Source organism: Lissotriton vulgaris, chromosome 12 (assembly GCF_964263255.1).
Source record: "Lissotriton vulgaris chromosome 12, aLisVul1.2, whole genome shotgun sequence".
Classification (NCBI taxonomy): domain Eukaryota; kingdom Metazoa; phylum Chordata; class Amphibia; order Caudata; family Salamandridae; genus Lissotriton; species Lissotriton vulgaris.
The window spans coordinates 65,674,622-65,693,680 of record NC_141700.1 but is presented as its reverse complement, the minus strand read 5'-3'; the positions used below and the strand labels follow the sequence as shown (position 1 = coordinate 65,693,680).

General features: G+C 45.6%; 1 protein-coding gene across 8 annotated transcripts in view; it reads left to right on the top strand.

Moving 5' to 3' along the window:
- The window catches only part of TCF3 (transcription factor 3), a 784,206-nt gene extending 767,492 nt beyond the window's left edge, over positions 1 to 16,714 (top strand). For all 8 annotated transcript variants that reach the window (XM_086947156.1, XM_086947154.1, XM_086947159.1 and 5 more), the window contains one exon: positions 15,921 to 16,714. The gene's annotated coding sequence lies outside the window, so the exon portion shown is untranslated. The remainder of the gene's footprint in view (positions 1 to 15,920) is intronic.
- Positions 16,715 to 19,059: the final 2,345 nt, after the last annotated feature.

Genomic DNA, 19,059 nt, shown 5'->3' with positions numbered 1-19,059 from the left:
TACCTCCAGACCACGTAACACCGGTCGGAGGCAGACTCCAACAGTTCCTGCCTGTCTTGAACGCTTTTACCACAGACAGGTGGGTGAGAGAAATTATCCAGTCTGGCTATTGCCTAGAACTGACTTCTACACCACCAAACATACCACCCAGACATTGTCCAATGTCCAGGCAACACATCACCCTACTACAACAAGAGGTGAACTGCATGTTAGAAAAGGGGGTCATAGAACAAGTCCCTTTCCACCAGCAAGGGACAGGAGTATACTCCCTATACTTCCTTATTCCAAAGAAGGACGGTTCCCTCAGACCAATATTGGACCTTAGACCCCTAAATCAATACATACTATCGGAGCACTTTCATATGATCACATTACAAGTGCTCCCGTTGCTACAACAAGGAGATTTCCTAGCAACCCTAGACCTCAAAGATGCGTATTTTCACATACCCACCCATCCAGCCCGCAGAAAATACCTCAGGTTCACAATAGAAGGTCAACACTACCAATTTAAGGTTTTGCCCTTCGGGGTTACCACGGCTCCAAGAGTGTTTACAAAATGCTTAGCGACAGTAGCAGCACATCTCAGGAGGCAACACGTCCATGTGTACCCTTACCTGGACGATTGACTGATACAAGCAAAATCGTACCAACAGTGCGCAGCACACACGTCTCAAACAATACAGTTGCTACACAGCCTAGGCTTTTCAATCAACTACGCAAAATCACATCTGCAACCGTCCCACAAACAGCAGTACCTGGGAGCCACTATAGACACCTCCGTGGCGAAAGCATATCCAAACTCAGCAAGGATAGCCAGTATGCAGACACTCATTCGCAAATTCCTGCCAAAACACTCCCTGCCGGCTCAAGTCTTCATGCAGCTCATAGGCATGATGGCCTCCTGCATATTCATTGTCCCCATGCCAGACTTCAATGCGTTCATTTACAAGAATGCCTAGCACGGCAATGGAACCAGGCTCAAGGACAACTAAAAGACCTAGTGTTGGTAAACAGTCGCACTCACAACTCTCTGCAGTGGTGGAACCCACAAAACCTTTCCAAGGGGAGACTGTTCCAAGAGCCGGTTCCACAACTAGTACAGACAGCGGACGCATTACCAACAGGCTGGGGAGCCCATCTCCTTCAATACACAGTACCAGGGCTCTGGACAAATAAACAGAAAAAGCTGCATATCAACCAACTGGAATTGCTAGCGATATTCCTAGCCCTAAAAGCATTTCAAACCTATTTGTACAGCAAGACGGTGTTGATCCGGACGGACAACATGACCGCAATGTACTATATCCAGAAACAGGGAGGAACGCACTCTCCACAGCTGTCCCATCTGGCACAGAGCATATGGAAGTGGGCGATTCCAAAAAACATTTTTCTCCTAGCAGAACACCTTCCAGGGAAGGACAATCAAGTTGCCGACCTGCTCAGCAGGCGCAGCCAACAACTACACGAATGGGAGATTCACCCCCAGGTTCTCCAGCCATTCTTCGAGGAGTGGGGTCACCCAGAAATAGACCTGTTCGCCACAAAAGAAAACTCAAAATGCCAGTACTTTGCCGCCAGATTCCCACATCCAGTGTCACAGGGCAATGCGATATGGATGAACTGGTCAGGCAGATTTGCGTACGCTTTTCCCCCAGCACCGCTGATCCCGCTGGTGGCGCGCAAACTGCGGCAACACTCCCTCACACTAATCCTAGTTGCTCCCACATGGGCGAGACAATTGTGGTACACAACGTTCCTAGAACTCTCAGTAGTTCCTCATCAAAGACTGTGCCTTGCAGCTCATCTTCTATCTCAGAACCATGGAGAAATCAGACACCCAGATCCCAATCAAATGAACCTAGCGATTTGGCTCCTGAGGTCTTAGAGTTTGGATACCTTAACTTGCCCCCCGATTGCATGAACATCCTAAGGGAGGCAAGAAGACCAACCACACGAGCGTGCTATGCAGCTAAATGGAAGAGATTTGTTATTTACTGCAACAATAATCAAATCAACCCCTTAGACGCTTCAATACAAAACATTATGTTACCTGCTGCATCTACAAAGATGTAACTTAGCATACTCTTCAATACGACTACACCTCGCTGCTATAGCAGCATACCTTCAAAACAGGCAACACCTTTCACTGTTTAGAGTACCAGCAATCAAAGCCTCCATGGAGGGTTTAAAAAGGGTGATTCCTCCTAGGCATCCCCCTTCCCCAGTCTGGAATCTAAATATAGTGCTTACCAGACTCATGGGCCCTCCTTTCGGACCTCTACATTCATGCGAACTACAATTCTTAACGTGGAAGGTTGCGTTCTTGGTTGCCATCAAGCGAATTACTAGCCCTAACAATTCAAGAACCTTTCATGCAAGTACATGCCAACAGGGTGGTTCTTAGAACAAACCCTAAATTCATGCCTAAGGTTGTATCCAATTTCCATAGCAACCAATCAATAGAACTGCCAGTGTTCTTTCAAAATCCACAGTCAGTAGCTGAAAGAGCCCTGCACACATTAGACGTGAAGAGAGCTCTACTTTATTATGTGGACAGAACTAAATCCTTTCGGAAAACAAAACTGTTTGTTGCTTTTGCACCACAACACAAAGGGAATCCAATTTCTAAATCAGGAATAGCCAGATGGATAGTTAAATGCATTCAGATATGCTATCAAAAGGCAAAACGCACTAACCGTCCCCCCAAGAGCACACTCCACAAACAAATGGGAGCATCCATGGCTTTCCTAGGAAATATTCCTCTTGAAGATGTCTGTAAGGCAGCCACATGGACCACCATACACACTTTCACAAAACACTACTGTGTAGACGTGCAAGCTAAGCAGCAAGCTGCTGTAGGCCAGGCTGTCCTAAAAACTATTTTTCAAACTGCTGCAGCTGGCACAGGTAGCCACAGCTAGAGGAGATACTGCTATACAGTCTATGCACAAGATATTAATTCAGCAGCCCACATGCCTCGAACGGAATATGCTACTTACCAGTATGCATCTGTTCTTGGTATGTAGGGCTGCTGACATTCATATCGCCCGCCCTCCTCCCCGCTGCCTGTAGCAGCTGCAGCATTATCTTTGGCATGGCCATCTCTTACTTTGCTATCTCCATCTCTGCCACAATGGCGAAAAACAATCTGAGGATGGAGAAGATGCCCATGCGCACTGTAGTCCAAGGGAGGAGTCACCTATCTCGTGATACTTCGAAGACTCTTCCAAGACAACAAGGTGCAATCATCCAGACCCAACACTAGGCGGCGATCTATGCACAAGATATGAATGTCAGCAGCCCTACATGCCAAGAACAGATGCATACTGGTAAGTAGCATAGTCCTTCCAATTCTGCCCCAAGTGCCACCACAAATATGCACAACGCGACCCCCATGACGTGTGCAACCTTTGCCTGCCCGAAGATCATCAGGACTAGGACTGTGAAGCCTGCGCAGCGTTCCTACCGAAGACGCTCAGGACATGCTGAAACCAAAGAAAGTCTCACTACACCACAATGTTGCAGTGAAACCTTCCATGAGGGACCTAGGTTTCTCTAGCGACCAGGATGAGCAGGGAGCTCTAGCCGAGTCGACACACGAAGGATCGGACGTCGAGATCCTAGAAAGGGACTCTGAAAAAATCTGCACCCAGAAGGCGAGGGAGTCGATAAAGAAGACTGCGAAGGTAAGATACCATAAAGATCCGTCAGGACCGAAGGGCCACGAGCATAAGACGCCCAAGGCAGCGCCGACGCCGAGCAAAAAAGCAATTGCGCGGTTCTGAGATGAAAATGCAGGATTTCATTCCAGGGCAGCCCATGAGTACTTTGCCCCTGACCACAGCAGACCTCCAGAAAGGTATTCCTGACTTCCTCTGATCGGCAAAAGACTATTGCCCCAGTATTGGAACTTTCATAGATTCCCATGCTTTTGTATCATTCCCCATCGTCGGAATGGGAGTCTTGGTAACAAAAATAACATAGCAGTAGGTACAAAAGAGGAAGAAAAAGGCCTAGGCCTCGTTCCCTTTTGTAGCATATCCCCCTCTTTTTGTAAAAGAGACCAAACTAAGCATCAGCCAATCGGAAGAGCCTCACCCCATAGAACCCTCCTGAAGGACCCTCGGAGCCTCAGATTTTCTACCGCACGTTGTGCTTAGGGAGTCTCCTTTGAGCTCTGCTCAATCTCTACTCTTTTGAGGATTTTTGTCAGTTTTTTCTTCAGAATTGTTGGCTGTCCCATCCAGGATGTGTGATAAGGAGAAGGCCTTTTTCCAGCAATGTTCTACCTGTGGCAAGAAAAGGTTATTTGTTGAGGAGAGGCATAAAGATTGTATATATTGCCTGGACCCAGATCATAAGGCTGCGGTCTGCAAGATCTGCCACACCTTTTCTACCAAGACCCTCCGGGACCGTGAGGGTCGGCTCCTCCCCTGGCTCCTGAAACTGAAGTCCAGGAAAGACGGTCTCCAGCGACAGTGAGGAGTCCTCTTCAGCTTCATCTTCAAGAAGGTCAGTCAAAAGGGGTAGGGCTTCCCCTTCACCTTCTGTGGAGCGTCCAGTTAAGGCCTCAAAACAAACGCCCCGGTCGAGTCGAATCTCCTCACCACGGTGTAAAGGAGAGGGAGGGTCCATCTACACCGTCCACTGAGATGAAGACTGCTTTAGCCTTCAAAAAGCCATCTTCTCAGTCTTCTGAGAAGCCGGACAGGAGACGCAGCAGAAGGCTCCGTCGACGAAGGTGTCTAGGCCCAAGATTAAAGTGGTGCCGTCGACAGGTTCGTCGACGGTACGGTCGGCGTAGACGGTGGTGGCAGCGACGTCTACGAGGAAGGTTGACCGGAACATCAACGAGGACAGCGATGACTAAGATTTCGTCGCTGCTGGTGACGACGTTCAGTGTCGTCGACAAGTGCTTTGACGACTACTACATTAATGACGACGACGGCAGGAGTGTCGTCGGTCTCGTCGTTGACTCTGTCGACGACGCCCATCTCGCCGTCGACAGTTCGTCCGTCGATGGTACCTATTCCGTCGACGACGTTAATGACAGCAGGTTTACCTTTAACAGCTTTAACGACAGTATCGTCGACGATCCCATCAACGATGGAGAAAATTACTATTTCTTTAAAAATAATTACTCCAGACATGACGTCTCCAAGGAGGGTTACCCCCTTGCCTCCCTCTTTGTTAGAGGAGGATGATGAATATTCAGATGATGATCAGGAATCGTTTGGGTATGCACAAAGTCCATCCGAACTGCTGGTGAAATGTCAGGAGACAGATTAGGAAGGAGAATATATTCAGGAATGTACTTGTCAACATTCTTCTCTACCTCAGGGGTTCACAAGCCGCCAAGAGATGGTGTCTGTTCCAACTTCTCTCTTACAAGATCTCCATAACATGTTGCTGGATTACAAATCAAGGTGCCCTCCACCTGCTGCTACTACGGCTAGTCAAGCCTTGCCTGCCCCTACGAACCCATTGATGATCTATCCAGAGTTGCCGACTCAGGTGGTCTCTGCCGCAAACGCCGGCTCTACAGGTACCTTCAATGCCACTGGCCATACAGGATGATTCCTCCGATGAGGATCCGAATCTCGATGGCAGGCCTAATCAGGGCTTGGAATGGGATGAGTACGTAATCCCGGACCCGGCGTCACCATGTCCAGACCCTCTGGACTCCCCTTCGGTGGATATCTGGGGGGGGGGTTCCATAAATTAATGGAAAGGGCATCTAGCAGATTCAAGCTACCTATGCAGTCTGTTGCCATGGAGTGTTTTCCATATGACTTTAAGGAGCCATATAAGAAGGTGACTAGATCTATCCCGATTGTACAACCTGTATGGGAAGAAGGTCTGAAGGCTATGAAGAACCCGGCTACTGTGGTCCCTGTCCTACCGCTCCTGGTAAAGAAATATAAGGCGCCCGAGAATGGTCCGGCGGCTTTGACTGGGCACCCAAAACCAGACTCGGTGATTTCGCAGGCTGCACAGAGGAAGTCCCGCAACCCCTCGCCTCCTTTGACTACTCCCCCTGATAAGGAAGGCAGGAGACTGGATAACGGTGGGAAAAGATTCTCTTCAATGGCTAGTCTTCTGGTGCGGGCAGCGAATGCCTTGGCGATACTGGGCAGATATGATAGCCATTTATGGTGTGACATGTCACCTTATTTAGATCAACTACCCCAGGAGGCGAAAGGTGAGGCGAAGAAGATTCTACAGGAGGGGAAAGCAACATCAATGGAGATAATCGATTGTGCCATGGACATCGCCACAACAGCTTTTTGCTCACTAGCTGGGGCAGCGGTTCTTCCTCGCCAGGGATGGCTCAGAGCGACTTGGTTCAGGCTGGAGATCCAAAAAAAAATCTTGGATCTACCTTTCGATGGAGAGGCGTGGTTTGGAAAACATATAGATGATACTCTCCAAGATATTAAGAAGGATACAGAGACGGCTAGGTCTCTTGGTACACTTCAATACCGAAAGGCTCAGTTCAAGGGTGCCAGAGGCAAGAGTACCACATACAGAGGCTCATACCAGCAGCAGCGGTACACGTCCTATGGGTCAGCGTCTCAACAATACCGACAGCCCTATCATCAGAAACAAGGTAAAACCTCGACTTTCTCAAGATCGAATACTAGAGGGAAACAGAATCGCCAGGGACGTGATACGTCCAAGAGGCAAAAGCGGTGTCCTTGCTCTTCCTGCTGTGCCCACCTCCACAAGAACATCTGTAGGGGGCGGGGTATCTCAATACCTTCACAACTGGTCCAAGATAACATCAGACCGTTGGGTGCTAAACATCATTCGAAAGGGCCATACTCTGGAATTCACACACAACCCACCATCCAAGCCCCCTGCTGCCATTCTCTCAAAACATCTGTGTCTCCTGCAGCTCGAGGTTCATCAGATGCTCTTAAAGGGAGCTGTGGAGCTGGTCCCCTTATCCAAAGAGGGGAGGGTTTCTATTCCAGGTTCTTCCTGGTAAAGAAGACGCTGGAGAAATGACGCCCAATTTTAGATCTCAGGGAGTTTAACACCTATCTCATTTCCCAATCCTTTTGGATGGTCTCGCTTCAAGTCCTATTGCATCTCATCAATCCAGGGGATTTCATGGCCATGCTTGATCTCGAAGATGCGTATTTTCACATACCCATTCACCCAGCACACAGGTTTCTACGGTTTACAGTAGCCAAGAGCCACTTTCAATTCAGGATTTTACCATTCGGACTTCGCTTGGCCCCAAGAATCTTCACCAAGGTGCTAGCACCGGTGGCAGCTTTTCTGCGGAAAAATCACTTTCAGGTCTTTCCTTACCTGGACGACTGGTTGCTGAAGGCTCCGTCCAGGGAGGATGCAAGGGAAGCAGTCAACGCATGTACAAACCTATTCCAGAATTTGGGTCTTACTCTCAACAAGTCCGTCCAGGACATCGCGCTTCTTGGGGGCCATCTTGGACTCAAATCTCAACCAGGCTTTCCCATCCTTAGAAAGGCAGGAAAAACTGCGAGCCATGGCACTGCTCTTGAGAAAAAGGTTTCTTTCAGTACGCCGTTACAAATCCCTTCTGGGAGTGATCTCCTCATGCATCCCTCTGATTCCTCACTGCAGATTGCGGGTGCATCCTCTTCAGGAGCAGCTAGACAAACAATGGAAGCAGATTCCCGGTTCATTCGACAAGGTGACGATCACCTTAGCAATGTTATGTTATGTTATGTTATGTTATGTTAAAAAAGCTTGTATAGCGCATGGCTACCCCAGCAACAGGGCGTCCCAGCGCTTGCAGACGGTTTGAGACAAAACAACTAGGCGTAGATAGAACGTGTAGCAATACTAAGGAGCCTTAAGTAGGCGGAAACAGCCATGTTTTAATTAACTTTCTAAATGACAGGTAATTGTTAGTCCACTTTTAAACAACAAGGGACCCCAATCAAGTCAAACAGGGACCTCGGGGAACAGTTTTATGGAAACAGTGGTCCCATGCTTATGTAATACCACACAACAAATAAATATAGACGAAATCGCTTCTATATTTTCAGAAGGACATGTCCAGCCGGACAGAGGTCTTCCAGGTTTACTTAATAAACACAGTTCTTCAAAGAATAAGATGTCAGGAATACCTTCCACAATTCCCCTGTGTGGTACACAAGCCTGTGCCCGACACTAACGGGGTGAACACAGGTGAAGATAATAGGAAAGGTTCAAGGCAAAACAAACGTTTTTCTGTTTTCATATAAATTTGTACAGAAAATATCAAGCTGCACCATTACATAAAATCAAGCAATCAGATTTGTATCGGGTGCATAAGCAAGTCGACGGCGTTTCGGTTTCATCAAGAAATCATAGAAACCATCATCAGGACAATTAAATACTTTGCCTTTACATTAAACCTCAATTTTGCCGAGGCAGAGCGCGTGTGGGCACAGATATTAATTACTGTCAAGATGCCCGGACCAGTCACCCAAAATGGAGCGTCAGGTATTACCGGTTTACACGATCGTAAACGGGCGACGCCAGGACAAGCCGATAGCTTCGGTCATGAAGTGTATCCCTGGCGCCAGGGATACACTTCATGACCGAAGCTATCGGCTTGTCCTGGCGTCGCCCGTTTACGATCGTGTAAACCGGTAATACCTGACGCTCCATTTTGGGTGACTGGTCCGGGCATCTTGACAGTAATTAATATCTGTGCCCACACGCGCTCTGCCTCGGCAAAATTGAGGTTTAATGTAAAGGCAAAGTATTTAATTGTCCTGATGATGGTTTCTATGATTTCTTGATGAAACCGAAACGCCGTCGACTTGCTTATGCACCCGATACAAATCTGATTGCTTGATTTTATGTAATGGTGCAGCTTGATATTTTCTGTACAAATTTATATGAAAACAGAAAAACGTTTGTTTTGCCTTGAACCTTTCCTATTATCTTCACCTGTGTTCACCCCGTTAGTGTCGGGCACAGGCTTGTGTACCACACAGGGGAATTGTGGAAGGTATTCCTGACATCTTATTCTTTGAAGAACTGTGTTTATTAAGTAAACCTGGAAGACCTCTGTCCGGCTGGACATGTCCTTCTGAAAATATAGAAGCGATTTCGTCTATATTTATTTGTTGTGTTGTATTACATAAGCATGGGACCACTGTTGTTTCCATAAAAAAGGTAATTGTTAGTGGCACGCATCTCCAGGGGGATTGAATTCCACAGTTTCGGAGCCAAATACCTGAAGGAACGGCCACCTGCTCTGCTCCTTCTGATTTTGATGGTACAGGCGAGGTGGAGGTCCGCTGAACGGAGAGCATGTATGGGAACATAGGAGGAACACAAACCCTGCAAGATTGGGGGGCCAGAGCAATGGAGGATTTTATGAACTAGGCAAAGGGCTTTGAACTGAATGCACTGTGTCACCGGAAGCCAGTGTAAACGCCGCAGAATGTGAGACACATGGCAGCGTTTGGGTAGAGCAAACAAAATGCGGCCAGCTGCATTTTGGGCCCTTTGGAGTCTGTTGATAGCTGTCCGATTAGCACCTAACAGTAGTACGTTACAATAGTCTATATGTGATAAAACAAGGGCTTGGACTATCGTCTGACAGACAGATGGGTCGAAAAAGCCCAATATGGGTTTAAGCGACCGGAGGCGACCATAACACACGCCAGCCACTCTTTTTGCGTGTGACTCTAGGGTGAGGGAGTTGTCCATAGTCACACCCAGGTTCTTTACTTCCAACTTAGGGGTGGGGGAAGGGCCTAAGATGGAGGGCCACCAGTGTTCATCCCACTTGTGTGTTTCCTTACCAATCAACAGTACCTCAGTTTTAGATGAATTCAGCTGCAGGCAATTCACACTCATCCAACTAGAGATGGCCAACATATCATTTTGAAATTTGGCTTGATCTGTTTTGATGTCATTGGAAAAGGAAAAAATAAGCTGCGTATCGTCCGCATAAGAAGTTAATTTGATCTTACGTTCTCTGGCCAGTACTGCCAGAGGGCGGACGTATACGTTGAACAACGTGGGGCTGAGGGCAGACCACTGTGGAACACCGCAGCTCAATGGATACCTGCTGGATGAGAACGGTGGGGCATGAACCTGAAAGGAACGGTCTGATAGAAAAGACGCGAACCAGTCCAGGGCTCCATCTCGGACTCCGATCTCCCATAGTCTTCTGAGTAAAATCCTATGGGAGACCGTGTCGAACGCTGCACTCAAATCCAGTAGGACAAGAGCCGACGTGCCACCCAGATCTTGTCGCCCTCAGTTGTTCAGTAACGGCCGACAGGGCGGATTCCGTGCTGTGGTTAGGCCGGAACCCGTTTTGTGACTCATCTAGAATCCCATTGCTCTCCAAATAATTGATCAAGATGAAAAAGCGGCCTTGTTGTGGACAAAACAGGAAAACCTTTCCCAAGGTCTATCCTTCGGAAGCAATCTGTCTCCTCAGGTGGTGACCACGGATGAGTCACTGGACGGCTGGGGTGCAGTACTTCAGGATCTTCATGTCAGCGGGCATTGGTCACCTCAGCACCATCTTCTTCACATCAACCACCTGGAACTCAGGGCTATCAGGCTGGCTCTTCAAGCATTTCTCCCTCTATGCTAGGTTCGGATGTTCTCCACGGCCATGCATTACATTAACAAGGAAGGGGGTACCAGATCTCTTCCGTTGTCTCAGGAAGCTCAGGAAATCTGGGAGTGGGCTATTCTTCACAGAATATCGCTGCAGGCGGAACATCTATCAGGGGTCTTAAACGAAAATGCCGACAGACTCAGCAGGCTATCCTCAGTCAGTCACGAATGGGAACTGAACCAAAGGGTTCTGGACGAAATTTTCCAACAGTGGGGCAAACCCTCAATAGATCTATTTGCTACCCCAGCCAGCAAGAAATGCCGGTCTTATGCAAGCAGGCTTCTCCATCGAGGGTCATTAGGGAATGCGCTTTCAATAGCTTGTTCAAGAGCATTTGTATACTCCTTTCCTCCCATTCCAATGATCCCGAGGCTTCTAAGGAAGATCAAGGTGGAACCGTGCAAGATGATCTTGATAGCCCCTGCTTGGCATTGACCGTTCTGGTTCACGGAGCTCCATCTTCTGTCGCTCGTCCATCCTCTTCCTTTGCGGACGATTTGGATCTTCTCACGATGTCCCACGGACAGATTTGGCATCCGGATCCAGATTCATTACATCTATTTGCTACCCCAGCCAGCAAGAAATGCCGGTCTTATGCAAGCAGGCTTCACCATCGAGGGTCATTAGGGAATGCGCTTTCAATAGCTTGTTCAAGAGCATTTGTATACTCCTTTCCTCCCATTCCAATGATCCGAGGCTTCTAAGGAAGATCAAGGTGGAACCGTGCAAGATGATCTTGATAGCCCCTGCTTGGCATTGACCGTTCTGGTTCACGGAGCTCCATCTTCTGTCGCTCGTCCATCCTCTTCCTTTGCGGACGATTTGGATCTTCTCACAATGTCCCACGGACAGATTTGGCATCCGGATCCAGATTCATTACACCTAACTGCATGGCTCCTGAGCAGCGAGAATTCATGAACCTTCCCATCTCAAATGAAATAAGAGAGGTTCTCTCCCAGGCTAGAGCTCCGACCACGAATAGGACTTACCGTTTAAAATGGAAGAGATTTTGCATTTGGTGCAGGAAGGAAGGTGTTGACCCTTTCGCTTCTCAGCCTCATCAGCTTCGTCCTTATCTTTTCTTTGGCTAAGACAGGACTAGCTCATTCATCCCTAAAAGTGCACTTGGCAGCGATTTCTCGATACAGACGTTCTGCATCTGGACCTTCTCTCTGGTCTTCAAGAATAGTTAAACAGTTTCTCAAAGGATTGTTCCGAGTCTATCCCCAATAGGAGGCCTCCGCCTCCTACTTTTCAGCTAAATTTGGTTCTCACCCAGCTCATGAAGGACCCCTTTGAACCAATACATCGGACTGCAAACATTAAGTTTCTTTCATGGAAATTGGCTCCTTCTTGCCCTCACATCAGCGGGACGCATTGGGGAGTTGCGGGCTCTCACTATACAGGAATCGTTTCTACAGTTCAAGAGGAATTCGGTAATCTTAAGGACTAATCCGAGGTTTATACCTAAGGTGCCTTCGGACTTTCATCTGAATGAACCAGTGATTCTTAAATCTTTCTTTCCTCCCCCTTCCACACCAGCGGAGAGGTCACTGCATTCTCTGGATGTACAACGGTACTTGAAATTTTATTTGGATTGCACCAAGGAATTTCGTAAATCTTCACAATTATTCATTGCTTTTGGTGATCCTCGCAAGGGCCTCCCACTTTCGAAACAAAGTATTGCGAGATGGATTTCCAGTGCCATCCTCTATTGCCATTCGACAGCGGGTAAGCCGCTGACCAGCAGGATTAGAGCACTTTCCACAAGATCCGTGGCTTCATCGACTGCTGTCTTTGCGGGAGTGCACATCCGAGACATTTGCAGGGCTGCGACTTGGAGCAGCGTGCACACCTTTACGAAGCATCACTGCTTGGAATCCTTGACGAAGGAGGACACGGCTGTGGGCCAGGCAGTCCTGAGGAACCTCTTCCACTGATTGGTGAGCTTTCCTTACTATCCCTCCTTCCTTTTCTGCACATTTTGTATCTAATGTGAGTAATGATGGCTATTGCAATGTGTATTTACTAATTCTCTTATGAAAGTATGCATACTGAGATATTTATATATATTTATTGCTTACTGCTAGCTACTCTGATACAAAAGCATGGGAATCTATGAAAGTTTCAATACTGGGGCAAGAAAACAAGTTACTTACCTGTAACTTTGGTTCCCCAGTATTGGTAACTTTCATAGATTCCCATGCCCCCACCCTCCTCCCCGAGGAAAGCTCAGCCTTCAGCAGATGTGGTTACTGTTACACAACGGCTACGAAAATCTGAGGCTCTGAGGTTCCTTCAGGAGGGTTCTATGGGGTGAGGCTCTTCTGATTGGCTGATGCTTAGTTTGGTCTTTCACAAAAAGAGACGGGAATGAGGCCTAGGCCTTTTTCTTTCTCTTTTGTACCTACTGCCATGTTATTTTTGTTACCGAGACTCCCATTCCGACGACGGGGAATGATACAAAAGCATGGGAATCTATGAAAGTTACCAATACTGGGGAACCAAAGTTACAGGTAAGTAACTTGTTTTCTTGTTGGGCCACCTCTTCCTGCGGACTATGGTTGGCACTGACCGGCTTCTTTGGACACACTTGGCTCAGCTCGGAAAAAACAGCATAGGCTCACATCTTGACACGCCTGATGTAAACAGATGCTTGATTGAATTCAGAACAGATTGACGATTAAATATAGTAGAGGAGAGAAAAAGTAGTTTTTTGTACTGAGGAAGTGGTTACATGTTTAATCCACCGAAACGCGTCAACACTTTGTGTTGTCATTAAATCTGTATAGTACTGAATCCTATTTTGACAACGCGGATGATTTGTATACGGTTCAGTCTTTATACCTTTACAGATTAATGCATTTAATGACACATGTGATAGTCTGTTCCGAAGCCCTTTCCAATTTTTGAGATTTAAACTGTCTAATATTCATGTTTTTAGATAGTTTTTCTACAATTGAAGATGTATTAATTTATTTATAAAGTTTTATATAGCGCGAACTTGATCCCGAAGGATATCCGAGCGCTTTACAATTTGAGGCAAAGGTAATAAATCAGAACATTAGTCTAACATGGGGAATCTAATGGGCATTGAGATGTTTGCTCCTCTCAAAATCGGAATGGTTGTATTAAAAATGCATAGAGTGAGGGTGGTGGATAGAGTGAGGGTGGTGGATAGAGTGAGGGTGGTGGATAGAGTGAGGGTGGTGGATAGAGTGAGGGTGGTGGATAGAGTGAGGGTGGTGGATAGAGTGAGGGCGGTGGATAGAGTGAGGGCGGTGGATAGAGTGAGGGCGGTGGATAGAGTGAGGGCGGTGGATAGAGTGAGGGCGGTGGATAGAGTGAGGGCGGTGGATAGATATCCAATCACAGGCAGGTAAAAACTACAATTTTTTAAACTGTAACGACCACACGCAAAGACAGAAATCACGGAAAGGGAAAATCGTTTTTTTTTTTTTTGGGGGGGAAGAGACAGCTCTAGCTTGTCTCCTTACCACTTCCTGGACTCTGCTCACTGCAATCTGGGGCACAGGGAGGCTGCAACTCACAAGATGGAGGAGAATGATTTTGGGTGCACCCAGCAAGGCCTTAAGGGGCCTGGGCTAGTGTGAGAGGACGGCTCAGAGCTGCCTGGTAGTTGAATAGCCAATCCCCAGCCCTGGGTCTGCTGGCCTGGTGGGTGGGGCCTTGGGGGCTGGGGAGCTGCTTTTCCGGTTCAGAATCTCCTAGGAGACACAGACTCAATCCACACTTTGGACTTCTGCAGGTGAAGGCCTCACTAACTTGAAATCTAACAATACTGTTTGAATAAAACTTTACTCCCTCTACTGGCCAAAAAACGAAGTGCACAGTTCCCAGTACACAGTTTAAATAGCTCACAGAAGCACCCTCTGATGTAGAATATCCCTGTTGCTGGGGTGGGAGGCAGGGGGGCTGGTTTCACTGGCTTGTGAACACAAAATGATGACTGGGGGTGCACTGTATTAACATACAGGTCTTAGCACAGAGCAAAGGAGAAATTTGGAGGCAAAACAAAGTCATCAGCAATGAGAGGGAAAAACTACAGATTTTGGACTGCAAATCCCACAATTCAACACGTTAAATGGAAGCAATCATGGGCATGCAAAAACATAAGTTTAAAACACAAAAATGGGAAGCCATCAGGGCCGGGGGTTGTCCCATTGGCAAATGTTTTGATTGCAAGGATTACCTATTCTAGGCTTACAGCAATACTAGTGATGCGAAAAGTGTATCACCTGGGGATGAGGGCACACAGTCATCATTTTGTTTTAAAAATATTTCAAAAGTGGTTTTGTGGGGCCCCTCTCACTGTATTGTGAATGCACAAATAGGCCTGTTCTCAACTGTAGCAAACACAGCATACCATTTTGTCACATCCATGCACTACCATCCCTAGTCACAAGAGAATGCAGTGTCGATAAGCTGGTACAGACCTTTTGGTGACAGTGTTTGCCCAGATACCACTGGTTAAAATGCAGAGCATCCAACAGAACTTTTGTTGGTTGTCCCATGAGACTGTGGGCAGCATGGTTTTCTCCCCTAATTCACAGAACGTTTCCCGCCAAAATCCTACAGATCTACCGTTAACTGAGTGACGACTGCAAGAGCAGAATTCAGTACTATTACCAGCGAAGAACCGTAATATAAAAAGGGAAGCACATAAGCCATCTACTAGAAATTGTTGTGCCTTGAAATGGAAGAAGTACGCCTTTTTGTGCCAACACAGTCTCCATCAACTCGTGAGATATGAGACATTAATAGATATCTTACACACCAAGTTCACTTGCCTTCTTAAGGGCCAACTTGTCAGCGATCACATCATACATTAGGGGAATGCACGTGAAACCTTTCTATGCTATTCCAGTCATCAGATGGACTTGAGTTGACACAGATATCCATTCACATATAATTCCTGTTCTACAGTGGAATTTAAATTTAGTTCTTGAAGAGCTTATGCAATTGCCCTTGAGCCCATGCACAAATCTTCCCTCAAGTACCTTACACTTACGTTTTCACTGACCATCACATTTCTGGAAGAATTATGCACGGTACGTAAACCTAGGTTCGAGCTGCAAAGCCATTATTATGGTAAGTGACTGTTTTTTTTCCTCCTGAATGGGTTGTCTGTTTACATTACAAAAATAGGTTATGGGTAGAATAATTTCAAAATGATATATGATGAAATGTTCTTCTTTACAATGTGCATTGCAAGTTGAATCATTCATTCCAGCCTATAAATCCTGATTTGTTTGTCATTTAATTTCAGGGCTTGTGTGGCTGAGTTTTGCGGGATCGGTAAGAAGTCGTCTTCTGGACTCCAATCATCGCACAGAACAGACTTTTAGTACTGCTAATACTGACACAAGTGGTGTGGCCTGACCTTGTTTGGCATACCACAAGACTATAAACACTTTTTGTCAAACAAAAAAAGAACGATTGCCTTAAGTATAAAATATGGAACAGTTCGTACATATCACTCAGTAAAAGTCAAAAGGGGAGCATCGGATTGCACTGGTTAGTTTGCAACAGCCAGCAGCAAAATGTGCCTAAGCTTAATTTTCTTTTTTAAACAAACAAAAAAGAACGAGTAAAAAGATTTTTTATGTAGAACAAAGATAGAAAATGTCTTTTTGTTTTTGTTTTATAGGTTTTTTTTTTTGCATATGTTTTGTAAGCAAACAAATTTCTTTTGTATAAAAATTCTTGTGCCCAGTTGCTTTTTTTCTGCTGCTGATGTCCTAGTTAAAGTGTTGCATCTTTTAGGATCAACTCAAATATTAAAGTTTGTATCAAAACAAAAAAAAGAAAAAGTACACTCAAGACTGGACAAGCGAGAGACCAGGCTCGGCAACTGCTCTGAGAAACATCGAAGCGTGAATTCTCAGCATGCATTTTCTGTTTGTCTCTTGTGCCAACTTCATCTCACTTTGTGTTGGTCACTACAGAATTGGGGGAAGGGAGTAGAAAATGTTGTATGCATTTGGCATCCTGACCGCTCCATCTGCTCAGTGGTCCAAAACTTTGAACCAATTTAATGGTAAAATCCTTTAAAAAAACAAATTGGTTGTGCATGGGGGTCTTAATGGTGTCAAATGTATTCCTTCAGTATAGAGTTGTTGAAGGTTTCTCTTCTAAATTAATCACATGAAAGAAATTCTGGAAATCGATGGATGTGAGGAGTTGACACTGTATATAAGAGAAAGAAACTCAGAACAAAGATTAGAGCAAAAACACACACACAACCGGGATCAAAAATTTAGGAAAGTGACAAGACCCAAGAAACAGAACAAAGACACATTTGAAAAAAGCCGACATACTGGTTGAAGAAACTGAGTCCTTGCCACGCAAGCTGATGTTCATTACGGATTCCAACACCATTTATAAAGCAGCTCCTTCGTTCACCAGTCAGAGTTTCAACAGACTTTGTGTATCCCAACGGAAACTAATTAAACTGCATACCACCGTTTGCTTGATCAAAACCTCAGTGGTGGGATTTTCTTTGGACTCCGGACTTCTTCTGCATCAATCTTTCTGGATCTTGAGGGTTACGTGGAAAGATGGACTTCATTGGCTGATTTGAATAGTGGTGCTTGAGCTCCCTTGTGAAGGGGAGATAGTGGACTATTTCCGCATTACCCAGTTCCATTGCATATCACCTAGTGGGATCACTTTCTATAATAACTTGTCCTATCTGCTTTTCATTCACCTTACTGGCTTGGTCAAGATTGTGTGGCTCAAAGGAATCCATTATGGCATGGCTATTGAAATCCTGAATTTTGGTGTATGTAAAGAGGGGACAACTTTCTAGATTACTCTTATTTGGTATGCACTGGTTCTTGATTTCTCCAAGCCCACATCAAGCCAACCTCCCACCCACCCTCTCAAAACCCTTACATCTTACATCTTAGCTGCAAGAAGAAGCACTGTATGTATGTGAATGTGTGTGAATGTGTGTATGTGTATATATATATATATATATATATATATATATATATATATATATATATATATATATATATATCCAACTTTCACTCTACTTTGTGGGACTGTTTCCGAAGTATTGGGGTACACAGATATCCAGTTGGGCTTTGCAGATGTGACCGATTTTGGGTTGGTTTGCATTAACGTATGATCATAAACTGTGCTTACAAAAAAATAATTTCATGAGGTGAATACATTTCCAAATATGTGTTGCCGACTTATCACAGGATATGAGATGGTGTAAGTTTAGCTTTTTATCCATTGAGGGAAGGAAATATGTTCACAGTCCTGGCAGTGGGAAGTTGCGAAATTTACAAAACCAAGTTTAATCTTTTCCCATTACTGTGATCAAGTTGGAAAGTATGGCTGTTCTCAAAAAACATTCCTCTCTACTAGCTGTATCTCCAGATCTACAGCTAACTTCAAAACTCAGTTAAGTAATGGCAGTTGAACACTTTTTAGTGTTTTTAATTTTATGCTTTAGGCCAATGTTAGCTGTGAACTTGTTATCTCTGGAGCAGAGACGAGCAAATACCAGTAGCTAAAACACTGGTTGTTTAGCGGCTTAAAGGCATGTTGCTCCCTTTATTTAAAAACCTAGTTTGGGGACATCCGCCTAATGTTAAAGTTTAGTAATGATGCACAAAGGTAATACCTCCCTGACATTCTTGTAGTAAGAGGAATTTAGTCAAGGGGAATTCAGCTGCATCTAAAATCCAGCAGCTTGCTCTCTGGTTTTGTGCTCAGATTCTTCTGAACAGACTTTCATTTGTGACCTGGTATACTCATTTAATAGCTGAATAGAGGAAGTTTGTTAAGGGATAGTGTTAAGTTTTGTTAACCATCAGAGTTGGAGGTGTGGGCTATTTCTGTCAGCTGGGGTCTATTTTGGATTCCTAGAGCGGATTGTGTAAAGTTACTACTTCCAATATTTAATTAACCATTTACTTTTTCAGTCACCCAACAAAAACTTCATTCTGATGCAGTCCAAAATGTGCTTCGTTTTGGCGTTGAAGATTAGGGTAAAACTGCTTATTTCAGCTGTATTTGCCGCCTTTCCCTCTGGCTTACATTTGTGTCTTTATTGTTAATTGTCATTTGTTGTAACATATGTTTGCACCCCCCTCCCAATATGTAGTATGAACCATTGTGATCAACCAGTTATTGCTTTGTTTGGTGAATGGAAGAATATAGGAATCTTTTTCACCCTCCATTCAAGACCCATGTAGCGAGGAAGGGCTTCAGTGTATTAAGTGTACATGGTGCAGAGTGAACAACAGGCATGTCATGCAAGGTGGTTTGTGTGGCACAGGTAAGTCTTTGAATGAGGACTCAGCAGTGTGCATGTACTCAGGTGCTTCCTCTAGCACACTATGCCAGTGTTCTGACCCCGCTGGTCATTGTTCTTTAGCATAGATAGGTGT